General features: G+C 38.1%; 1 protein-coding gene across 2 annotated transcripts in view; it reads left to right on the top strand.

Moving 5' to 3' along the window:
* Window positions 1-26,509, top strand: part of KCNB2 (potassium voltage-gated channel subfamily B member 2) — a 395,791-nt gene that overhangs the window by 1,089 nt on the left and 368,193 nt on the right. The window contains exon 1 of one of the 2 annotated variants that reach the window (XM_078072303.1): window positions 8-331. The exons of the other annotated variant lie outside the window; for it this stretch is intronic. The gene's annotated coding sequence lies outside the window, so the exon portion shown is untranslated. Of the gene's footprint in view, window positions 1-7; window positions 332-26,509 lie in introns of those variants that run through there. 2 annotated transcript variants of the gene reach the window in all.

Genomic DNA, 26,509 nt, shown 5'->3' with positions numbered 1-26,509 from the left:
GGGGGCCCGCGTGGGGAAGGGGGCGAAGATCGATGAAGATTATTGTTCTTTTTAAGGATACCTTAGCTTCCTCCCGCCGCCTCTCCTTTGAGCTTTCCTGCTAGAGACCGTGAACAGAGTCAGGGATGTGAGGAGAGGGGGAAAAACGCCAGGAGCTCCAGCCAGCCGGGGAGACCCTCCTCTCCGCGGAGGGGAGGGGGATTTCCAGCGACAGATCACTGGCGAAGGGGACCGTCGCAGGGAGAGGAGCCCCGGAGGGAGCGGGGAATCCCACAACCCTCGGTGGCGCCCGAGCCCGTGCCGCCTGCTGAGCGGGGTCTGTGGGAGCTAGGTAAGTGAAGGGGCATTGCTGCTCCCCGAAGGGGTCTTCCTTTAAGAATGAATCATCGCGGGCAGCCTAGCCAGACTTGAGTTGCTAAAGGAATTGGAAACTGCCATATGGCGCCGAGTGGACTTAACACACACAAAGCTGAAGCTGACTTAGCCCTGAGAGGGTTGTTAATGCAAGGCTCCGTCCCCGTGGGGAAGGCACTCCAGTGTTAGCCCCTGAAAAGGTTCTGAGCAGCCTGCCTGGGAAGGGATGCGGAATGTTATTTCTAGGAGACGAGCTCTTGTTGCCTTCTGTTCATTTGTTGGTAAATGCCACACTCACATGCACACACTTGTGGGACCGGATTTAGGGAGTGTGATGTCTCTGATGTATGAACAGTGCTCAGCACAGAGACGTGCATGCATCTTATCCTTCATGCGGTGCGCGTTCTCCGTTCTGTAGCAAGGTTCCTGAGAGGGAGAACGAGTCTCTAAGGAAAGAGCTTCATGGCTGTTTCCAACACACTCTGCTAGAGGACTTGAGAACACAGTTGCCCTCAGTGGCACCAAAAGACACCGACCATTTCCCTCATCATTTGCTTCCAATGCTAAATGACCGTTTTCAAAACGGTATGCTGCCATCCATTTTCTGGAATTCTAAGCATTTTTGTGTATTCATTCATAAAAATTGTCAGTGTGCAGTATGCACAAACATGGCATTTATACATCATTTATGACTGCACAAGTGATAGAATCATAGATGCAAGATTACACTGAAAAATTTAGGATGCACAGATGTACACTGGGTTTATTTCATGCAGGTTCAACAGTCCTTCTAATCAAGTTATGCAATAATGTCAATATTTTAAATAGCATTTCACATTTCTGTTTTTGCACTGGTTGTTGGATTTTGTTGGGATTTGATTTTTTACTCTCAGTGCAAAAAGAGAAGTAGGAATTTGTTATTGTTTCTAAATGTGTGGCATTGTGTGGGACAGTGGTCTCTTGGTATGTTTATCAATAAACATCAATTGAGATATTACATTTCAGAAGACAAGAGGAAGGTAAATTCTGGTCAAAAATCTGAAGGCCACCTTGTCAATACTGCGTAACTTCCAGGAAAGATTTTCAAAAAAGAGGGTAACATTAAAAAAAATATATGTATATATGTATTGAAGTTTTACTTTATTTCACTCTTCAGAGAGAGAGTGTTGTGTGTATGTGAATAAATATAAAGTTGTCCAAAGCTTACTTGTAAGACATGAATTAGATCGATAGACATCTAAACTAAAGATGTTTGATTCTTAAATTAACCAAAACTTAAACAGTTGAGTAATCTGGTCCATTATGTATGCGTATGTGCATTTAATTGCTGCTAGGGGTGGTGTTTTTAATGTAGGGCATAAATAATGTGCTTGCTTCCTTGTGTGGCTGCATAGAGTTTCTGAGAATATTGAGGGTACTGTGTATAAATAACTTTTTTTCTCCACTGAATAAAAAGTATCCTCCGCACCTAAAAGAATGAATATGCCTCCACAGAGTGAATACTATAATCCCCTCCCTCTTGCTGTCAGGTTCAGACCAGTTGTTTACCATGAATAGCATTCCGTCTAATGCACTCTTTTTCCTTTTCTGGCACAGCACAGACTCTTGGAGAAAGGAGTGAATCAGTTGGCAGTTCTCTTTGCTTTCTTCCTCCTTTTAACCTTCACCATTCCTTCTCCAGGGTAGTGCTTCCAAATCTCCCTCATACACAAACACACACACCAACTCCAAAAAATAACTCCATTGCCTGCCACTTTGAGAATCCTAGTGCCTGTCTTTTCTTTTTCTCTGATGTTTTTCTAAGTAGCATCAATCCATGTGTCATTTTAAACTATTTCCAATTTCACTTTTCTCCAAATCCCACGATTGAACTTTCCAGGCATACATGTTTACTGAATATTCAGATGGGAGTAGTGAAAATTATTACCTTATCTAATCCTAGCTGTTTGGCTTTTAAAGTTTCCTCGTTGACACCATGGAGCAACTCACTGTGAGCATGACCTCACGCTACTCATTTCCAGTACGGTAGCAAAAGCAAGACAGCGAGAAAAAATGCAGTGGCAGGATAGGCTTTCGGTCACATTTCCTGGTAACTCAAAATAATCTCTGCCCAGGTTCTTTTTGCATACCTGCCTGTGTATCTGTGGGAAATCTTCATTAAGCATGGAAAAAATATTTTTTCTTCAATTTATATTTGTCATTTTGAAATGGTATTCTAGGGAGATTGGGATATGTGTGTACATACTATGAAAGTAGACCAAATTACTGGTAAAATCTAGGAGAGCTACAAAATCTATTCATTCTAACCTCATGCATTTCTTCCTTGAGGAATTGTAAAGAAGTAATTTGTTATCTGAAATGTGCTATCCCTTAGAGCCTAAATTCCTTAAAGTTGATAGGACATCTTCTCATGTACATTTTTAAGGTAACTGCATAAGGTTAAGATACTCTGTTTACTTCAGAATGTAAAATTATTTGAGATTTGCTTATATTCATCAAGTGGATTCTGCATAAAGTCACAATGCCTATTATTTTCACAAAGGTTTCAGAGAAGAGTAAGCATGTATTATAAGTGATATTTTTTAAGTTCAGTATTTTTTCAGAGTATTTTTTAAGGTAAGAGCTTACGACCTTGTTACTCCCAAAGTGATAAGATAAACTTTATAGAGCAGCACAGTCTTAAATTTTTTAGTTATATACTACAAGTATCTTCATACTCTAGATCTATAGTCCATTCTTGTTCAGTGGTTGTTTCCTCTTTGTGCTTCTTAAATATAAATTCCCACCAGTTCTTTACTATAAGCCCAGGCTGTCGAGCAAAAGGTCTAGTGTGTGTGACCAGAGACTCCTTGGCCTGTGTAAGCCAAACCCTACCATGTTATCTTTTTATTTTTCTATCATATTATCTTTAAGGGAAAAGTAGCTGTTCCTGTAGATTGAATTGTACCTGCCTGTACTTTTAATGTCATGTATGTACTCACTCATTCATTAATTCATTTATTACTCGTTAAGTGTATATAAGGAGAAGAGTGCTTGATTGGAATGTAACCAGTATAAAACAGATAGATAAAAGACATAGTCCTTGCCCCTCAAGGATTTTTTAAAGTGTAGAGAATAAAACTTGAATATATAACTAATCGAAGAATCACATATGTAGTTCAAAATCAGAGATCTCTGGCATATAGACATGATTTTAACAGTTTCATACTTAATAAATTAATTAAGGCAAATCATGAAGAGGATCATGAAAATTTGTCACAGTCTATGCTTTGGGGAATTATTAAAAAACAATAACAACTTTTATTAAAGTGATTACTCTTTAAATTGAAAATAAATTAAAACATTATTATAAATATTTATATTTTAATAATTTTAATAATTATATTGTGATTATTTTATTTATATAAACAAAATAAATTTCTTTTTACTATTATTATTATAACAAGCACTTTGGCCAGGAAATATTTTCAGTGTTTTACAAATATTAAATAGTCTCACAACCACCCTATGAGGCAGCTATCACTAATCCTCTTCATTACACAGAAATGAAAATTCAGGTACAGAGACTTTTTGTATAAAGTGACATAGGAAGTAAATGATACAAACTTGAACTCAGGCATTCTGGCTCTACTTAACCACTATGATATTAAGAAGTATTAAGGGTGATCCCAGACAGAATAAGAAAACATGTTTGCAGCTTCTAGATTTATTTGAAGCTCTATCTTCCCATTAAAGTATACGACCATAGTTCTGATTACAGGGATGCTTGGAAAAGGTCAAAAAGGGACTTTCAGTAGGTGAAAACCCCAAATTTTCAACATAAATTTGAAATAAGAAGCTAGGTTACCTGGAGGCTGATCTTTAAAAGTTGGGTAGACTGTTATCAGAATGCTAAAACATTAGAAAGTACTGCTTTTAGAGTGACCACAGAGAATAAAGCTGGCTGAGAGATGACTGACTAGCCAATTTCAAATGATAGATTATTTTATTTTCATTTTCAGTTTTTAAAAACTTTTGTGAATTGTTTTGAATAAAGTATTATAAATAATTTTAATTTATTATTTTTAGAATTATATGTTCATATGTTAGAAGAAAAATTATTAGTTTTCCAATATATAATTTTCTTTTACCTGTGTCCCCATATTTTCCTCTGTAAAATGTACCTCCCATATATTATGGAAATTGGAATACAGTCACTTAACAGTTTTACTTTCTAGTATATTGTCTGGAATGCATTTATTTTATTAAATGACAACTATAATATAATTGTGAAAGCATAAATCAAGTTATAAATTACTGAGATTTTCATCAAGGAAAGCTTCCATAATATTTGAGGTAAAGTTCTTTCTAAATAGCCATGGCTTCTGGTTATGTGAAAAATACCACCTGGATTAAATTTGGAGGATAAAATGGCCAAATATTCCCTGAAGGATGCCATATAATTAAATATTTAGATACATCCTCATGATGAACATTTTAATTTTTCCCACAGATGTTAGGTCTCATAAGCTCAGTCGCATATTGTGTAGACAACGCTCAACCTAGAATTGGCTTATAGCTTATAAGTTGATTTTAAAGGTTTGGGTTTTTTTTTTGGAACCTGTATTGCATTTATTTATTTTTTTTTTTTAAAGATTTTTATTTATTTATTTGTCAGAGAGAGAGAGAGAGAGAGAGAGCGAGCACAAGCAGGGGGAGCAGCAGAGGGAGATGGAGAAGCAGACTCCCCGCTGAGCAGGGAGCCCGATGTGGGACTCGATCCCAGGACCCTGGGATCATGACCTGAGCCGAAGGCAGACGCTTAACGACTGAGCCACCCAGGCGTCCGCCTGTATTGCATTTAGAGAAGCAGTACTTTTTTGATGTTTAGGTCTCTAGCCCAATCCACAAAAGCCCTTTTTAAAAGATTATTTATTTATTTATTTATTTATTTGGCAGAGAGATAGCACAAGTAGGCAGAGTGGCAGGCAGAGGGAAAGGGAGAAGCAGGCTCTCTGCTGAGCAGGGAGCCTGATGTGGGGCTCGATCCCAGGACCCTGGGATCATGACCTGAGCCGAAGGCAGCCACTTAACCGACTGAGCCACCCAGGCGCCCCACAAATGCCCTTTTTTAAAATCAGTAGTATACCCAAAGTATAGTAATACTAGTACTAAAAACATAACCATTATGTGTAACAATATTCCTGGGGAATAATTTGATTTAAATAATATTTATTGACTGCTTCCTCTGCACAGGGCTCTTTGGGGCTACAAAGGTGAACATGGTACTGCCTGGGCCTACAAGGAAGAGAGAAAATTGAGTTCGTACCTAACTCACTTTCACGTTAGGCAGAATAAAGAAAGCTTAATAATATTGGTATAGGCAAAATAGTGAATAATTGATTCAGAGATCTATCAGAAGAGCCAGGGACTGCCGACCTCCTTAGGATTCTCATTTGGTGTTTCATCCTCAGGATATCTGCTGAGCTCCTTTCTTGGTGCCAAGCCCTAGGCTAGGTGCTGGGGACATAAATATGAATCAGACAGCATGCACTCACAGCCTGCACATGCAGACAAGTAAATCATAACAAAATGTCATAAATGCTGTTGGCAGAGCAGAATGGCAATTCAATGGAGTAGTTGCCTGACAGAAGCATCCCGAGAGTAAAAAAATGTGATTGTTCTGAGTTCCTAGATGGATTTAGTCGTGATTCACTCCTCAATTAGACCCAGTGTCCCCTTTTAGTAAGCAGGGTTTTGTAATGTCCCTTTTACTTTCCTGAAATGGTATTTGTAGATAATATAACCTATCTTCAAATGTAGTATTTTAAAAAATCAGTAAGTTCTTTCTCTGTAAGAGAAGCCAGAAATCAAAGGCAAGCTGCTTACGATAAACCTGTAGGTATATGAGTTTGCATATGCTCAAGCATAGCTATCCTGAGAGGTACTAAAGTAGTCAGATGCTTGCTACTAAAATGCATAAACTTGGATTTAAGAGAAAACATTCAACTGAATATTGGTGACACTTTTGTATATTTGGCGTTTTTGAAATAAGAATGAAGTAAATACATGCGTGGCATGTGACAGTTACGATTTCAAACATGTGGGTGTACTGTATTAGTGAATGAGTTCACGTGAGCATCATTCTAGCTGGTGACATGACTCTCCAAAATGGTGAGCAAATCTTGGTGAAGTTCCAAATATGGTATTTTCCTAGAAAATGCCCGTGCAGAAAATATTTTTTGTATCACAGGGTTAAGATCTCATCACAGATACTCACAAGCAAGTTTTTCGTGTACGTGTGTGTCTGATCAGTAGTGTAAAACTTAGGGGGTGCAGGATTTCTGTACATGTTATGGGGTTTCTGGTATTCCTGGGCCTTGCCCTCCAAATATTTCACAGTTGTAGAAAACTCACCTAAAAGACTGGGTTAATCTCATTCAACAGCGCTGATTACAGATACAGTCTCCCACCGAAGGGAGCCCATCTCATTCTAATGCATCACTGGGCTGTTTTGAAAAAGCAGGACTCTCTAAGTTTTTAGTAAGAAGATAAATTTAAAGGCAATATATGAGGCTGGCTGATCTGATCATAAATGTCAGGATTCCATTTCCTATGTGGGAGTGTCAGACAAGACTTCACAGGTGAAATGACAACTAAGCTAATTTTTAAGAGATGAGTAAGCATTTTCCAGGCTAAAAAGGAGGCAGATGGAGAACATTCTAGGCAGAGGGAACAGCATTTGCAAAGCAGTGGCATAAAGAGGGCTTGGCTGGTAATTGGGGCTCAACATTGTCAGTTGCAGGGAAATGAGGGGAGATGAGGTTGAAGAAGGTTGGAGATTAAATGGGAAAGGTGTTGTGTTCTATCACTTGGATCTTATCCTATGGGACAGGCAGTGGGGGTTAACTGCAATTTTAAGTAGAGTGACATGGTCCACTTTTTGTGGGGGACAGTCTCTGAGCTAGCATGAGGAAGATGGATGGTAAGAGGAGAAAAGATTGAATCCCAGGAGACTAGTTAGGAGACTGTTGAGGCATACACGTAGGATAAGGTCCAGGACTTATCTTAATAGAAATGGTGAAGAAGAGGAGGGTCTGAATTCCCCATGGCAAACATTTGTAACCCAAGTGTCCCTAAGTCTTTCAGCTCCCAACCTGGGTTGGAATAACAGGCTTGGAGCCCCACTCTTTCTTCTTCAAGGGTCATTGTCTTAGTTGTGGTAACATGAGCTTCTATACTAAAATTCCGTATTTCAGTGATTAATAGAGTAGAAGTTTATTTTTTGCTCACATAAGAGTCCAGTGTGTGTGTGTTTTGTGCAATGATTTGAGGACCCATATTCTTGCAAAGTTCTAGGGATTTGGAGTTCTCTGCATCTAGCTGGGAGTTATGGACGAGAATGAACACCCAAGAAGTGACACACCTTGCCTCCATTCACATTCTTTTGGTGAGAGAATCACATCACTCCATCTATATACAAAGAGGGCTGGAATATCTAATATCTGGTTAGCCGCTCCGCAGCAACATTTCTGGATCATGGAAAGAGAAGCAAAATTTTGCTGAACAGCTATTTCTATCATATTCTGCCTCTCTGGCCACATGTAGCAAAACCTCAGCCACAGGAGACTACCTGAATCCCCCCTGGTCATTGCGTCCATCTCAAAGTCCAGGCTGTAAGGGTGATGCTAAGTCCTCCCCATTAAATCTGGATATGGCTCCTCATTGTCCAGAAACCTTTATACTGAAAGACAGGTTATTGCCCTCCCATGACATAATGATGGATCAGGTGTAGAATAATTGTATTCAAAAATTCCCATTTGGAAAAGGGAAGAATGGGAGATGCAGTCATTGGCCCATGACATGGAAGAAATCCTGCTAGACATTGCCGAAGACCTCCTGCCCTGGCAGTAGGGGAAGTTCTTTATTTTTTAGACTCTGTGTTTTCTATCTTGGAATAACTTTGTTCATTGTTATCTGTAGCCCTGGCCACCCTCTGAGAGGTTCTTCCCTACCGATTGCACACACATCCAAAATGGATATTGGGAAGTATGTCCTTCTTGGGAATTATATTACCTTCTCAGCACCCTTCTTGCTGGTCCAAGTTTGGGTGCCTTAGAGGATGTTTTATAGTCACTGTTTGTTTTTTTTTTCCTTAGGCCAGGCTCCTAATTTCTTTGACAATACAATTCCCTTAAAATCTTCATATGTTTTTAATGTATTTGCTTTGTGTCAGTTACACTACTAACTACATTGAAAATTCTTTCCTATTCATAATTCTTGAACCTGCTTCATTTCTTTGCTCATGTCTCAACACCATGTCTCAAGTGGTTACTTTGAGGTCATCTGAAAGAATAGCCATGGGTGGTTGGGTGACTTATTAATCAGGTCTTTGTTGCAAGGCTGAGTCATTTTGTCAAAAATAGGTATCTGTTATTCGAATCCATTTTCAGTGTTATTCCTCACCGTTAGAGTCCCTGAAGCAATGTACTGTTGCAGCTTCATAGTCTTGGATTTCTAAGAGTTTGGCTATTTGCCCTTATCTCTGTTCTCAAACCAGCCAATTATTTCCTGAGCTCATCCATTATCTTATAACACCTTGCTGTAGGCGGTGAGAAACAACCATCACACACAAGCATTCTGGCTCTTTCTGGCCATTTCCTCTGGAGTTAGTGCAGTTTTGCCAGGGCTGAGGAGGGTTCCAGGCCTCCAGTCTCCTCTGGCTGTCTCCTGACTGATGCCCACGCTACATATTTAGATTTTTATAAAGGCAGCACCCACTTCAAGGTATTAGCTTCAGAATGAGTTAGGATGATGCCAGCTGCTATAACAAACTGAAATGTTAGTGGCTTGACATAATATAAGTTTCTCACCCACATATCAAATGGAGAGAGGTGTTTATGTGGGGAGAAAGGGAGAATTGAAAATGCACATCTACTTCTTAAACATCTTGGCTCAGAAATGATGACAGCAACACTCCTGCTTATAATCTGCTGATGAAAACTAGTCGGATGGCCCCCCTAGAATGCAGGGGGGCTGGGAAATGCAATCCCTGGGTCAATAAGAGCTTCCCAGAGACAGTTCTCTCTTACAAAAGTGAAGCATAAATTTAGACAATTAGCCCATTCCTGCTGTAGTCATCTTCCTCCAGAGTAAATTAGGGAGGAAAGGGCTTGAATTACATTCACTCTCCAGTTAATCCATTCTGTGCATGGCATGGCCCCACCTCACTCCTGTCTTCTAATTGGCTCTCCATCCAGACTTCTGGGACTAGCACAGTCTTCCTTAGTTCCCTAAAGCATCACTGGTGTAAGGCTCTTGTACATAACGGACTCTGGCTGAGTGCTTTGGGATAAAGGATGGTAATTCTACCAAAGACAAGAAACTAGTTCTAATTGAATGTTAGATGTCGATGCTTCTAGAACTGTCTTTACCATTCCTTACCATGGGGGTTTGCTCACCGGCCCAGATACAAGCCGTTTGCTAGGCCTTTCTCTTCCCCTAGGCTCTTCCTCACATCTCTTTATCTAGGATTTCCCCCTATCCTTTCTCAAGGTGCAGTGGACTCAGTGTGCAGGTCTACAAAGGGACTTGCCTGTAATAGCCAAACAGTCCATTATGGTTTTATTTTTTTTCCAAAACAAAGCCGTAGTTCTTTCTCTAAAAGGACTTACTGCTTTCTCATAGCCCAACTGTCTCAAAATTGTAGCCAGCTTTTTAAAGACATGCACTTAGCAAATATTTGTTAAGCACTTTTCATAGGTAAAGCACTCTTCTAGGTCACCAGATTAAACAAAATTGGTCATTATCCTCACAGTGCTTATAGTCTATCTAGAAACAAACAAAGAACCCCCCAGATCCCTCTTCAGTGGCAAGGGCATGAGTCTGCCCTAGGTCCAGACGATTGGGGATTCTTTCTATTTGGAAGGGAAAGTGCGGGGCAAAGGCAAGGCTGCTGGAAATGAACGGGTGAGGGTGACACTTGTGGAGTGAGGAGCCGCATGTGGGCTGTGGTGTGCTAAAGTGGGGGACTTGAGACATTATGCCGTCATTATTACCCAGAGATACCTTTATGCTCTGCTTCTGGTCACCTGGTTTGTTTGTTGCGGACTCCAGGACTTGAGTTCTTTGCTTCTTTTTCTACTCCCTCCTCCTGTTTTCTAACAGTGGGCGCTCAGTCATGTCAGGGTCCAGGTAAGCTGGTCCTAAGAGGAAATCAGGCAGGTAGGCACACGTGGCATCTGGAAAAGCCAGAGATGGATGGCTGGCGGCAGTCCAAGTGGGCAGGAAGTTAGATCTCTGGAGTACTGGCAGAAGCCCCAGTCAAATTATGGGGAGGGGAGTCTGGGAACAGGCAATATTTGAGACTCAGACAGGTAGGGGCAGACGGGGCAGGCAGGATTAGGAAGATCCAGCCCCATAGGCTCAAATGCTATGGTTTGTGGACACTTAAGAATTTAGAAAGAAGTCTATTGTATGGGGCTAGCAGGAGTCCGGACTAGTTTAGACATAGGTGTCTATTGTCAGGAAAGTCATGTGATGGTCACATCATAAATGCAGGGTTTCAGACACAATGGACAGGACCATTCCCTGTACCATCACCAAACTGCCAACACCTCTTTCTGGACTTCCACTAAAGCTTATTAACTGGACTCCTAGCTTCTTTTCTTGTCCCCTCAATCCATTTTGCCCTTTGCTTTTCTTTCTTTATAAATGGCAAATCTGATCATATCACTCATCTACCTTAACCCCTTAAATGATTTCCCACTTTTCTTAGGATAAAGACCTCAATCTTTAACTCAAGGGTTACCCTATTCCTTCTTCACTTTCCAAAGCATCGCTAGCGTAAGGCTGTTGTTTATAGAGGCTCTGGTCATTCTGGCCCCTGCCCGCCTGCCTCGTTTCAGGCCACTCACCCTTCATAGTCTGCTATGATTTCTGGCTTTCTTTTAGTTTATCCCAGGTGCCTGAGATTCCTTGCCACAAGGCATGCACAGGTGGTGGTTTGGGGTACTCTCTCTTCCCACTTTTACCTACCTAACTCTTACTTATGCCCCTGATCTCAGGTCAAAAGTCATTTGCTCAAAGAAGTCTTCTCGGGCCCCCAGAGTAGAGCAGGTCTCTCCATTATTCTCTTTCTTAGCACCTTTTATTCTCCTTTACAGCACTTACCAATTCTAAATTGTGGGTCATTTTCTTGTGTCGTTTTACTGTGTGAGAATGTCAGCTCACTAAAGGCAGAGGCTGTCCTTATTCACTGCTTTATCCATAACACCTCCACATAGTTGGTGCTCCTTGTTAATGTGTTGGGTCAATGAGTGAAAGAATGGATGGAACCAGGACCTAAGTCAGGTTCTAGGTCACAGAATAGCTACCAGGAGTGCAGCTACCGAGAACTGCTGCCCAGGGTGGACCAGAGTAGGACTAGACTAGGACCAGCATGTTGATGAACTGCCAGGCCATGGCCCTGCACTATATACTCACACACTCTTCACGTGCTTCTTGACAAGGGCTAAAATGGTTCTACAATCTGGGCTGGAACAGTTGGAAAGTGGGGGTTGAGGGGCTACCACTGGTAAGAATGGAGGCCACTGGTGGAATCAGATGAGGAAGAACATGGTACTTCCAATAGAATTTTTCTCTCATCCCTGTTTTCAGAACAGAACTCAGCTTCGTAACTTCACAGGAGAGTTGTTTAGACCAGTGCTTTCCGATAGAACTGTTGTGATGATGGGCGCTTTCTCTATCTGTGCCCTTCGATGCAGCAGGCACTAGCTGTGTGAGCTGTTGAAACCTTGAAATGTGACTCGTGAGGCTGAGAAATTAAATTTTAAATTTAAATATCCATATGTGGCTAGTGGCTACCATACGAGACAGTGCAGGCCTGGATTATTATTAGCATGAATTACTTTAGGAAACACTAAGTTTCAAAAGCAGTATGGTTTAAATTCTAGAAATACCCACTTACAACCAACATCATCAGCCTCCAACTAACCATATATAAACATGCAAGCCATCTGCGGAGTCCAATGCCTATTTTGACTCAGATGAGTATCTCCCAGGTACATCCTAGTGAAGGGATTTGAATGCACTATGATTTATTTCTGTGCATAGGAATTGTTCTTTATTGAAGGCATTTCTTTCTTTATGTGAACTACAAAATGTAAAATGTTATACAAATATAGAACATTATCTTTGTAAGTGTCTAATGTGACCTTAAATGCTTTCTCACGCCCACTTTTCCCAGACAGGATTTCCTTCCTTCCTTTCTCTTTCTTTCTTCCTTTCTCTCTCTTTCTTTCATTCTTGTCCATCTTTTCTCTCTGTCTCCTGCTTCTATTCATGTTTCTTCCTCTATTCATGTTTCTTTTCTAACCTCTAAAATGACACAGACACAACACTGTGTTCTTTAACAAGTTCCTTTCCTTTTGCATATTGATTTCTTTTGTGCTTATTTATAAGAGCTGTTTTATCAGTTCAGATTATTAACAAAAAATCCCTCTGAAATGATAATAGCTCTTGACATGCCAATTGATATATTTTTGGAGATTTGTCAGATACAATAATTCCAATATTTATTATGTAAAGCATGTTATTATGGTGAAGTATTGTGCTGTTTTTTTTTTTTTCACAGTTATCACCTAGATAACATTAGAGTTGCTTTTAATCCTTTGAAAGTTCCCATGTGACTGAATCTCTTGAATTCTTTGTTCTGCTTTTCACAGATGAAAAGCACTATCTTCCAGAAAGATAATACCAGAATGAGAAAGTGGTATTTAGAAGGTACAATTCTGAAATATAGCCGTGAAGTAACATTTGAGAAGAGATGGTTCATGGTTAGTCCTGTTCTCTAGTCTGTACAGCTTAGGACAAATGTGTCTAGGGTCTTCCATGCTAAATGTCTTTAGTTCATAAAATCACAATTATTAATTAGACTACCATTAAATATTAATTTACTTTTGAGATAAATGTCATTTTAAATTTGGAATCCTAGGTTTTTTTTCTAAATCTAAGGAGAGCATTTTCATTAGGCTTAATAGAAAGAGTGCACATAGAAAGCTTAGAAGCTATTAAAAAGTTACTTCTTAAAATTATCTTCTGGTTTCATTCAGGCCCAGCAAAATAATAAACATGGCTTGTAATCATCTATGTGCAGCTAAAGTAGAATGTTATAGTAAGGGTTTTGTCTTTTTTTCTTTTTTGTCTTTTGTCTTTTCTTTTTTAGGGAGCCATTTTCTTGCAGGCATTTTATAACACAGTGTTTGATATAGTTGTAGGTGCTCAATAAGTATTTGTCGAATGACTTAATGAAATAATCCATTTAATTCATTAATTCACTTAAGACCTCCAAGAGCTTTTAAAATTGCAAATGATGGCCAAAGCTATATCTCACATAAATGAACATTATGTTCTATAAAGCCCCATGAATTAAGACATCTGTGTCACTTGCTGGTATTTTATACTTTTCCCTTCCTTCACATTAATATGTTTAAATCAGGTGGAAAGCACTAATTAGGTGCCAGTTAAAGAAATATTTAAGTCCATAATATTATCTGAGCCTATAAGACATATGCTAAAAGCACAAATCCAAAACTTCTTATAATATTCTTTGCAGTAATCCTATGGGTTCTTTGAGATCAAGGGCTGGCTACCTTACCCAATTTTGTATCCCCTGCATTCAGTATAAAGTGATAGCCAATTAACACATTGTTTTGGAAGGAAGGGAGGGAGGGAATGAGAAAGGAATAATGTATCTAAATCAGTATGTATTATTTGTAATGTTTGATCTTTTTCCATTCTGACCATTATTGGAATAGGAGAAATTATAGATATATGTTGTAGTCAGGATTCATTAATAATTAGGTTCAACTCATCAGTATTTATAGGTTTAACTGAATATAAGATAGTTTGATTGCTCTTACTTCACTTTTTCTCTTGCATCATTGTAATTTTATATTTTGATGCTCTAAGGTAGCAAAGTCTAGTGGAGAAATAGACTCAGGAACAAGAGAGTTGGCTTCTAACCCTGATGCGGCATGGACCCTGGGAAAGTCACTTAAATACACTAATGTTGCCCTTCCAAATGCTATGAATTATATATATATGTTTTTAAAGATTTTTATTTATTTATTTGAGAGAGAGAGAGAGAGATAGCGAGAGAGAGCACGAACCGGGAGGAGAGAAGCAGGTGCCCCTGAATTTTATATTTTTAAGGCATCTATCTTGAGTATAAATCTCGAATACTAAGGCTAATAATATTACTTTTCAAAGTCACTTACTAAAATTTATTTAGGGGGTGCCTGGGTGGCTCAGTCGAGTAAGTGTCTGCCTTCGGCTCAGGTCATGATCCCGGGGTCCTGGGATCGAGCCCCAGGTCGGGCTCCCTGCTCAGTGGGGAGCCTGCTTCTCCCCATGCGCTCTCTCTCAAATAAATAAATAAAATCTTTTCATAAATAAAATAAAATAAAATTTGTTTAGTTTTAAAAATTTAGAACTGCAAAAATAGTTGCCAACCCTACCATCTCTATACATGAGAAAATTATAACATTTAATATATTTTATACATGCCACTTAGACCAAAGGATAGCTATAATGGTATAAGAATTATTTGAGTTGTAGTCTTCTATATCATGCTAAAAATATTCCTCAATATTGGTTCCATATTTCCATTTATTTATCATTCTGAGGCATCCAGAATCCTGCCATTCAAGGAAAATCTCCAGCATCTTATGAGGTTAAGGACATGGGCTTTGCATTAAGATAATGCTGGATTGGAATCCTGGCAGCAGCACTCACTATTTATGTCATCGTGAACAAGGAACTTACCTTTCTGAGCCTCAGTTTCCCTTTTTTTTTTTAAGATTTTATTTATTTATTTTCACAGAGAGAGACAGAGAGAGAGGGAACATGAGCAGGGGGAGTGGGAAAGGGAGAAGCAGGCTTCCTGCTGAGCAGAGAGCCCGACGTGGGGCTCGATTCCAGGACCCTGGGATCATGACCTGAGCCAAAGGCAGACGCTTTAACGACTGAGCCACCCAGGCGCCCCAAACTTTTTTTTTTTTTTAATATTTTATTTATTTATTTGAGAAAGAGCAGAGAGCGGGGGGGAGGTGGGCAGTACATAGAGGGACAGAAGGAGAAGCTGACTCCCCACTTAGCAGGGAGCCCCGGGGCTCCATCCCAGGACCCTGGGATCATGACCTGAGCCAAAGGCAGACGCTTAACCAATTGAGCCATCCAGGTGCCCCTGAGCCTCAGTTTCCTTATTTGTAAATTAAAGATAATAATACCCATCCCTAGGTGGGTTGAGAATTAATGAACATGTTCATTCTGAAAATTAAATTTAAGGGATAAGCATAAAAACTGCATATAATAATCACCCAACATGTGGTAGGTGATAAAAATGGTAATTATTAACAAAATTCACAAAGGAAATGAGATCATAACTTTGGCTTTCCTTCAGATACATCTCCAAGAATATCCTTACCTTCTAGGAAATACAGTTTCTACTTATGGGCATTTTGATCTTAAGCAGAAATAAAATCCAAATTTTAAATCTGAATCTTATAGCAATAGCTTATTTTACCTTGACATGCTCTTGGACTATAATCCTGACTACAAAGCTTGTAAAAGTGAAAAAGAGTGCTTTAAATATCACCATACCTAAACCCAATATTATTGACTCTTTCCATGAAGAAAAAACATTTCCTTGAAGAAAAAACATTAAAGAAGAACTGGAAAAGGGAAAAATCCATGATTTCATCATTCTTACGCATACTAGTCCATTCAGTGAAAACAATAGGTGTCCTTTATTTATGAATATTTTCACCTTTGCTTCAAAATGACATTCCCTTATCACAACCATAATTTTTATGATTTTTTTCCACACTGTTTTCCAGATTATTTATTTCAAGACTGTATCATCTGGTTAAGTCACATGAACTCAAGGCTTTCAGTCAGTCCATCTGTGGTCCTGAATTTTCACATTTTTATTTTAGAATATGTGGATGGAATATGATTAGCTCATTTTCCTCATCAAATGCTTTGATATTTTCTTATCAAATTGTGCTAAATTATATTAGCAGTGATTTTAACATCCCAAAATTCTTAGATGCCAGTAGGTCATCTCATCCATCTGCCTTATGTTCTTACCATTAATTATTTATTATCATTGTAGTTCCCTAGCATTTTATACAACAGAGACACATGGTAGATTGGGAAAGGGAGCAGGGGCAAGGGGAGGAATGTTTATAAAGTGCCACACACAGATGGATGCTTAATAAATGCTGTTTAATGATCCTCACTGATGACAAGGGTGGGTGGAAAACATGAATTATAAGGGATGTGGAGATGGATGTCTATAGTTCACTGAGCCTCTTTCCTTTTCTACTTAATGCACAGAATAAAAATCAAGCATATGATTACTTGTGACACATTCTGATTTTTTAAATTAGTTTCATTGATGAAAGATACCATTGATTTGTTAGAAACTGTTTTTTCATGCTAGAAGCTAGAACACATGACAGTATTTTGAATATGGACAGTCAGGGAAGGTACCCATGGCTGTGGCTACACTGAGCGTCCTAAGGCAAATTTTGGCCATAGTCTCCTTTGAGTCTGAAGACATGGCCACCTATATATTGTGATTTGGATATGTTGGGAAAGATTTCTACCTTTCAACTTAAACTATTTTCCCAACCCAAATACTGCTCTGCTTATATTTCCATTACCACTGGGTCATTCCTTTGATTAAACTCTTCCCTCCTCGTATAGTTTTTCCATGGCAATACTTTATATTACTTAGAAAGAGGAAAGATCATTGTTAAAGGGTGTAAGCTCACCTCTGGGGAAAAGAAAAGGGACTCACTAACTCCAGTACTTTCTTTTCTTTTACTTTTCTTTCTTTTTTTATTACTGAAAATTCAATCACATTGTCTCTTCTGGCTTGCATATTTGTCTTCAGAGTGAGTAGTGTAAGCTGAGAAATTGAAAATTCACTTCTGCAAAATTTTAAACTTAAGAAATTGAAAGGGTGGGGGTGCCTGGGTGGCTCAGTCGGGTTGAGCATCCGACTCTTGGTTTCAGCTTAGGTCCTGGTCTCAGGGTCATTGGATCAAGCCCCGTGTCAGGCTCCATGCTCAGCAGGGAGTCTGCTTGAAAATTCTCTCCCTCTGCCCCTCCCCACACTTGTATGTGCTCAAGCTCTCTCTCAAATAAATAAATACATCTTTTTTTTAAAGAAAGGAAATTGAAAGGGTGAGCTTTTTCCTGTTCTTCATCTGTCCAGTGGAATGTCTAGATGAGTGGTATTCACTTAAATCTCATAGAACCATAAAATTGGAGTGATGGAAGCCACTTTGAAGGCTATCTTCTACATCTCACAACAGGGTAGGAGTTTCTTCTGTGCATACCTGACAGGTGGTCACCTGGGGTCTGCTGGAACATTACTAGGCTAGGCCCAGTAGTGTTTTCAGGTAGCATATTCCAGTTGGGGCAGCAATAATTGTTAGAGTCTTATTTATTTATCACTTCTTCCCTACATATGACCAGAAAACCTCGTTCTTATCTTGAACCCAGGCCTTGTCAAAAATAGATAAATAAGGGCCAGTAGAACTTCTAAACAAATTGGAAGTCACCAAAATAAACTGATATTAGGTGATGTTAACCAAAACATTTGACCAAAAATAAGGATAATAGTGCCTTGAAATTCATTATTCACTCATTTATTCATTCTCTTGGATAGTCCACAAAATTTGTTAAGCATTTACATGCCAAAGTTGCAAGTATGGATAAGAGAAGCTTATTACTTTTAAGAACTCATAACCAAGAAGGTATTTTCAGTTAAAGCTCACATGGAACCTTCTTCTCCGTTGTAGTTTTTTTCACAGTTGTAGTCAGTTGCTTGTATGTTTGTTTGTAGAATGCCTATCTACCTCCACTAGAATGTAAGCTCCATGATGTCAGAGACTGCAGAGTAGGGCTCATAAATATTTGCTGAATGAAAGAATAAAAAGAATGAATAAATGAATAGTTATGATATAAGATAAAAGCATTATAACATATAGAACAAACTTCTAATCCATTATGGCAGAAGAGATTAATTCACCCTGGAACAAGATATTTGTTCTTGATCTTGAGTAACGAATAAGGGCTTATCAGATGGAGAATGTAGAAAAGAGCATTTCATACATGAAGGTCAGATTGGATTTGGGGAGTGGCAGGTAATATGGGGTAGCTGGAATGAGAATATAATTTTTGAATAAATGCTAAGTAAAATACAAATCTGATCATTTACTTTTTCATTCAAAAATATCATTGTGGGTCTACTTCATGCCAGGAACTTGGGATACAATGGTGAATAAGATGAGACATGATCCCTGCCTTCAAGGAACTATTAAAGAGTCTATTAAAGAGGATGGGTATTAATCAAATAATCAAAATAATCATCCCAATAAATATAAAACTGCTGTTGTGACAAGTGCTCCAGGTAAAAGGCACCTACTTCTATATAAGTTCTTAAAATAAGATTATTGTATAGTCAAGGTAATCGGGATGTTATCTAAGATGTGATTCTTGAGTTGATATCTAAAGGTGAAGAGGGGAGAAAATAGAAGTAGTGCAAATTTCCTGTGGTGGGAGGAGAATAGCACATGAAAAGAAATGAACAAAAAAGCTAGAACACAGAACGAGAGGGAGTAAGGTACATGATAGAACTGCAGAGAGAAGTAGAGGATAGACCTTGCAGTCTTTGTATGTAGTGTGTCTTTATCCAGAGAGTGGGAAGCATGGGAGCATCTTCTATACAAAGTGACCCCAGTCTCCTGGTGTTGGGGCTGCAGTGTGCAGAACTGACTGAAGGGATCCAGAGCAGAAGGGGGTAGTAATCATAAGAACTGGTACTAGGAAAGGAGAGGTAATGAAAGAACAATTCTGTGAAGTTCACCTCTCTTCATCAGAGCACAGTCAAGTTGCCTGAGTACAGCCATTAGCCTTTAAAGAAATGAACAATATATAGGAAATATCGCATCTCAACTTAGTGTAGTTTGAATCAATATTTTGACATGGGGGTAGACAAAGAAATAAAAGCTTTTAAAAACTGACTATAAGGTGAAAAGCAAAGAATAACGAGGTGGGATGTAATAGAAAGAGACTTATGTAGGCATTTATAGATCTGGGTTCTAGTCCAAGTTCGGCAACTACCAGAGAGAGAGATCAACCAAGTCACATGACCTCATTGGATCTCAGTTTTGAAACCTGGAAATAAGGAATTGGACTGGATCATATACAAGTTCCCTTTGCTACATTATGTGATTCTAGTCTCTAAACATGAGGGGATATAAAGTATGGTATAATGTTTAGGTCATAGAAACTAAAATCAGACTCAGTATTCGAGCTTTTAATAAAAACCACATTGCCTGTAATGTGTTTGATTATGAGAAGTAAGGGACCAGAAGGTAATTGGAAAGTGTATTTTTGCTATTAAATGGAGCCCAACTGAGAGAAACCTCCCTTGTCAAGAATGTTACTACTGAACATTCCAGATCAATCATTACATGATCTAAAAGCTAATTTTATTGGAAGAAACCTAACAAATATTCAAATCCTATCCAAATTTCATGAACATTTTTTTACTTGGTCTTATAGAGGCTAGATCTAACTTAGGCCAAACACCCACATGGCATATGAAATTTGAGTCCATCACCCAATTGAAGATTGTATCATCCACATAGAACTGAAGTTTGTGATTTTTATCAGGATATTACAGGGTGGCCCAGCCTTGTTTTCATTCCTTTCAGTGGCATAAGTAGTTTTTCTGTTGGTTGCCTTTTTAACTTTTCTCATCGCCTTTCATCTTTACTTATCCCCTTCACTGCATTGTGACTCTGGGAGGATGTTTGCAAAAAGAAACTTAAAAGAACACATCTTGGGCCCCAATGTAAAGGGCATTTTTACCATCATAATAGAAAATCTTCCACCAGCTGAATGGCTGAACACTCATATAAAAGTTTTAGCCTTTTTGTGTGTTTGGAAACAGACTGAAAATATCAAGCCATGACTATACCTTGTAGTTTATAAAAGGCCCAAGATGCATTATAATATCAGTATCATATTTTTCAAAGTAGAGGATATTTTTTGTCAGCTATGTCTTATAAAAAGCCCTGTTACTAAAGGCAAACCTAGTGTTTTACTCTCTAATTATAGCAAACATATATATGTAGGATCTAATTATTTAAATAGTTCCTTACTGATGAAGAGCAATCATATTATGTGTCTAAACAAAATGGTTTATTTATAAATTTGGTTATTCAGAGACATCTGTGATATTTAAAGATGCTCATATTGCATATTCTACTTATTACTTGCCTTTTCCCCTTCTTACTGCAACACAATGCTTCCTCTGACCACTGAAAGCAAAGCTTTTAGGATTTTGTTCGAGTGTATCTAAAAAAAGCATCAGTTATATCAAGGATAAAAGTCCTAGATTTTTTTTTAAACTAAGGACTAAATATTTGTGCTAAAAATTGAGGAACATATTATATTAACAGCTTTTGACTGCAGAAAAGAAATGCCACCTTTCACCTTTCTGATGACAAGGACAATGTATCAGTTATTGCTAGAATTTGATATATTAAAAAACAATAAGCACTATGAAATTCATTGATATTTCTGGCCAGGTTCTAAAGTAATTCAGCAGGTTTGTTGAATTTCTTAGGATAGCTGAGTTTCCAGGGCTTTACTTTATTTTTTTTTTTAAGATTTTATTTATTTATTTATTAGAGAGAGAGAATGAGAGAGAGAGAGAGCATGAGAGCGGGGAGGGTCAGAGGGAGAAGCAGACTCCCCGCCGAGCAGGGAGCCCGATGTGGGACTCGATCCCGAGACTCCAGGATCATGACCTGAGCTGAAGGCAGTTGCTTAACCAACTGAGCCACCCAGGCACCCCTCCAGGGCTTTACTTGAAAGTACTATCTTTCTCCAATGAATTTGATTCATTTTTAACTTGTTATCATTTTTTTTTCATTAGTAAATTCTGGAAGTAGTTTCAAAAATTTCAGGAAGTACTAAAATTTTTTTTTTTAAGAAGCATTGATTACATTTTCAACTAATAGTTACGGTACTTTTCTCTCCAGATATCTACTACAAATAAACTTTGTGGCTCTCTGAACCAGAAATAGCTATTATAAAAAAAGATTCCTTAACTACTTAATACCGTACATGAAAATTTAAGAAAATGCTTTAGCTATCCATAGAGTGATTTAGACTTTAAGATCTCAGAGCTGCTATGTGCACATGCCTGCTCAGGATGTACTAGCAACACAGAAATGAAATGTTAAACTTCACTTAGATCTTTAGAAAGATTTGCTTTGTGTCTTCACAGGATCACACATGGGACTTTATCCTGCCTTGCTACCCTAAGGAAGTGTCAAGTATATGACATAATGGTAGTATTTTTGAGACTACAGTAAACTCCACCCCCCACAACCCCCCCTCCCTCGGCCGCCACAACCTAGAGTCTCAGGCTGTAATTTTGATGCCATGATCAGAAAGTTGTGTTTTGTCAGCTTTGGCCCTGAACGGGTTGGCAGCATAATTTCACGCTGCTGGTAACAGCACAGTGCAGCTGTGCAAAACGAGAATGTTTGTTGTTGTTTATTGGTTAAAGAGTCGCTTTTTTCTCTAACAGACTAATGAAGGGAATTTTAGTACATTTGCATGGGTCGACTGATTGTTGCAAGCTTGACTTTTCAATTGATCAAGTGAGGTGAAATAAGTCAACAAACTGCCATAAGAAGAGGTTCACTGAGATTTTGCCCTTGAAATAAAAAATGTCTTCAGTTTATAACTATTTATGCATATAAATTCTACACAGTTGCATAACATCTACACCTTTGAACATTGAATTATTACATTTTATATTATACTTATATACTAAATTGAATTAGATGATAAATTTTTATGGAGTAAAATGATGATAGACATAATTTCACTTATAAAGCTAAATGTGAGAAAATGTCGCATCATATCCATTTTAATTACTAAAATTAAAAACATAAATTTTGCGAGCTCTTAAGAATGTCAAGATGCAGTACCTAACCCAGAGGAAACCGACAGGTTCATTGTTAGAAGTAAAATTAGTATAGCAGAAAAGAACGTAGATGAAAAATGAAAAGTCAAAATATAGAAAATTAAACACTAAATAAAAGAAGTGAAACTTTTATGATGTTCTGAAGGTAGTTTCAAGATCTGGTAAATACTAAAGGGTTCTTGAAAGGAAACATGGAAACCACCTTTTTAAAAGAAATTAGACAGGAAAAAATTCTTCATTGACTCTAAGGTAGTAGGATGTGTTTACTTTTATCTAAAGTGAAGATAATGATTGGAGCGGAGGGTGGTAAAGATCACAGAATCATAGTGGGAGGAAAGATTAGCCAAGTGTCATAGGATATTAATGATCTGTAGGGATAAAATGCCATTATTTAATGGGTGAGGAAACAAGTCCAACCAGAAAGGTGAGGGGGAGGCAGAAACTCAGCCCAACTGGACCCAGGGGTCCTGAGCCTCTGAGCAAAGCCCCTTGTGTAAACTCATACAACTTCCCATACAGAGCAGCTCAGTTTAGACGTTTTTCTCTTCTGGATAGAGATATGGTGTTTTCAGCTCAAGAGGTTTTCATATTAAGACTATAGAAGACTTTCTGAAGTGGGTACAAGTTTGAAATTATATAGTTTGGTTTTGTGGTTGGTTAAAGGCTCCAAGGATAGAAAAATCTAGGGAACAAGATCAGAAGAGAGGGAAAGGAATGGGAGAAAGGTAAGCAATGTGTGGAGAAACAGAGACAGGAAAGTGGGAGAGAAAATCCACGGAGGAGGAAAGAAAAGGGAGAATGACAGGTGGGGGGCAGACAGAAAGGCTCGTCGCGTTTCAGAGGTACTGTCCTCTGCACTTGTCTTCAACTAGAAGCTCCAAAGGTGACCATTTGTTTTCTTTTTTTTGTTTGTTTTGTTTTTTTTTTTCAAAGCAAAAAGGTTTAATATAAAGATTCAAGATTCACATCATGATAAATGATCTAAAATTGAATACCTTCTTGTGACAAAATTTCAACTTTTGCATATTTTCCCTATTTAAGTTATCCTGCCATCTTTTTTCCTGTGTTTTTCTATTATTTTCACCCACCTCTCCCTATGGTTACATTGACAGATTCCCTCCCTCTCCCCAGTAGTTTAGAAAGCCTACTCTTGCACAAGCTACAATGATTAACACTAATTTTAACACACACTTTAACTTCACCAACATCTAAGTAGTATCTGTAACCTTTCTTTCCCCTACTCCCCAAGTATACTGTTCACAGTCCATCCTCCTGGGTAGAAATGTGGCATTTTAATTTTGTTTTCCTTTTTGACTCTTGCTGTGGGAGGAAGGTAATATATATTGTGTGTACATGTTTATAGTCATCCTAGATTGCTAAAGTATATCCTCCAGTAATTCTTTCAAAGAGGGTATGCAAGAAATAAACTTTGTGCATTTTCGGTATCAAAAAATGTCTGTTTAACCTTCAAAATCAAACTCCAATTTGGCTGGGCATAGGATTCTAGGTGTAAAGCCTTTTGCCTGCAGAACTTTTATGACATTGCTGCACTGACTTCTAGCATCTAGAGTATCTAATGATAAGTCTGTGGTCAATCTGATTCTTGTTCCTCTGTAGGTTACTTCTCTTTTTCTGGAAGCCTTTAGGATTTTTTCTTTATCACTGGAACTCCCAAATTTCACCAAGATGTGTCTAGGAGTGAGTCTCTTCTCATCTAACTAGGTATTCCATAAGCACTGACAACCTCAAGACTTGAATCCTTTAGCTCTGGAAAGTTTTCTTCAATGATTTCCTTAATTATTTCCTCTGCTCCATTCTCTTTATTATCTTTCTCTGGAATTCCTATCAAACGGATGTTGGAACTTCTGGATCTATCCTCTATGTCTCTTGACCTTTCTTTATTTATTATCTGTTTGGCCAATGGCCAATGAAGAAAAAATAAATAATGACCATTTGTTTTCCACAATTATTCTGAATGCCTGATGAACTCTCTCACCACTATTCACAGCTCTTCAACTGCTTGAGAACTTAGGCCTTTGAGCCTGTACTCCTTATCAGATAATAAGCAGAACGTTCCGCCAAGGGAAAATACAAACTTTTAACCACAGTAACAGTAATCAGAGCAGACCATCTTTAAGTCTTAAGAAAATCAAATCAGTAGGTCACATTCTCTCATCCTAAGTTTCTTTACCCCTGCTTTGAAGACAGGGCATTGAATTTCAGCTGTCTTTTATTCTGAGATTTGCAGTCAACACTGGATTTCCTATAATAGGAAGTTTTTGATCAGTAAAAGAGATATTGTGAAATTTAAATCTTAAGACTTCTCTTCACTTGAGACACACAACCTACAAAAAGGAAAATTCACTGTAAATCATCTGCGAAATTATCTGAGACAAATGGTGACTATGACATAGCATTTATGCTTTTAATAATGACTTTTACAAGAAAGCAAGTCACACTAAGCCCCTGCACTGGAACAAGAGATGTTTGTATCAGTGTTGGAGTTTGTTCTCCCTCTTTCCAGAAAACCTCTAATCTGATATTCTAGTCAGTTCAAAAACTGTTCATCTTTTTCACATTAGTATAAGACATGATATTCCAGAAAGAATAAATTCATTTTATGTTTATTTGTAGCCAAATTAAAAATGGATTAGCCTTTGTTTATTATTCATGTGGACTGTTCACATGATCTATATGGGTTGCTGAGATGTCGTTGAGTCTACAACCAAGTTATTTAATGGAGAACAAGCAGTCAAATTTGCTACTGGAACTGCTCCATCTCTAATATTTTTAGTTGTTTTCCCTGATCCTAATATTGTTGCTCAATTTTGTGTGTGTGTATATATACATAGTCCCTTGTCACCTGAATACAAAAATTGGACGTGGGCATCAAGGGCATCCAAGATACATGCTGTAGGTGCCTGTTATGAGTAGGTACAGTGCAGGTACAGAAAAGTGTGACCAATAGTTCCTGGCCTCACAGACTTAGAGTTTACTGGAGAAGACAGAACATATGAATAAGGAAACAATTTAAATGCTAGCATTTACTTAATAGACACTAGTGTAGCTTTTAATCTCAGTTCTCTTTCAGTGACCGGAAAGCAAACTTAAAATGAGAAATACAAATTTTCTTATTCTGTTCAGATATACCTCCCTGCAGCGAGCACTTCACATAAATATCTCATTGAATCATCATAATACTGCCTGTGATACTGTAGATACTGTTATCCTCATTTTGTAGAGTAAGAAAGTGAAGCTCAGAGAATTTAAGTTATTTACCCAATCATTGTGGTTCTTCTTTATTTTTGTAAAAATAGGTATTTTTGTCATCTGTGATGACAGTGTGTATGTATTTACTTAACATATTTCTGTCACTATGTGGTTGGAAAAAACTCTCAATTCAAGTATATTTATGGGCCATATATGAAACATTTCTTATATAGTCCATCTACTTTTTTTCATAAATATGACTTATTTTAATTTGAGAGGATACTTGACTTCCAGATGGAGAAATAAATTTAACTTATAGGAGTGGAGAAATCAGAGACATGCAGAAATTGGTGTGTATCTTAAGAGAGTTCTATAAGGACCTCTTAAATCTAAGAGGCTATGAAACATGGTGTTTTACATTAAAAGTGGTGTTTTGGATGTATTGCTTGAAGCTCCATGATTTTCTGCAAAAACACTATAGGGTAAGATCAAATAAGAAGATCCTTGCTGCTGAAGATCAAAATAATAGATCAGCAAGAGGGAATACTAGAGCAGTTATGTCTTAAGGATTTAGTACCCAGGAGGAAAGAGCTGTGGAGCAAAAGAATACAAACATGAACACACACACACACACACACACACACATTCTGACATATACTATGTACACACAAACATATATATGTATAACATGTAAACATAGATGCATTTTAGGCAAGTCATTCAAATAACCCCATTTATGCATTTTTCTGGCCATATGCATTAGCCCTATTAGATCTTTATCCGCTGTTTTGTGGAAAACAAAGAATTGATTCATTATTTAACATTTATTAAACTCTCACAATCTATAAGCACTGTTCTCAACAATAAGGATACAACAGA

This window comes from Halichoerus grypus, chromosome 5 (genome assembly GCF_964656455.1).
Source record: "Halichoerus grypus chromosome 5, mHalGry1.hap1.1, whole genome shotgun sequence".
Taxonomy (NCBI): Eukaryota; Metazoa; Chordata; class Mammalia; order Carnivora; family Phocidae; genus Halichoerus; species Halichoerus grypus.
The sequence above is the reverse complement of the archived record's forward strand: the minus strand, read 5'-3'. Positions and strand labels throughout refer to the sequence as shown.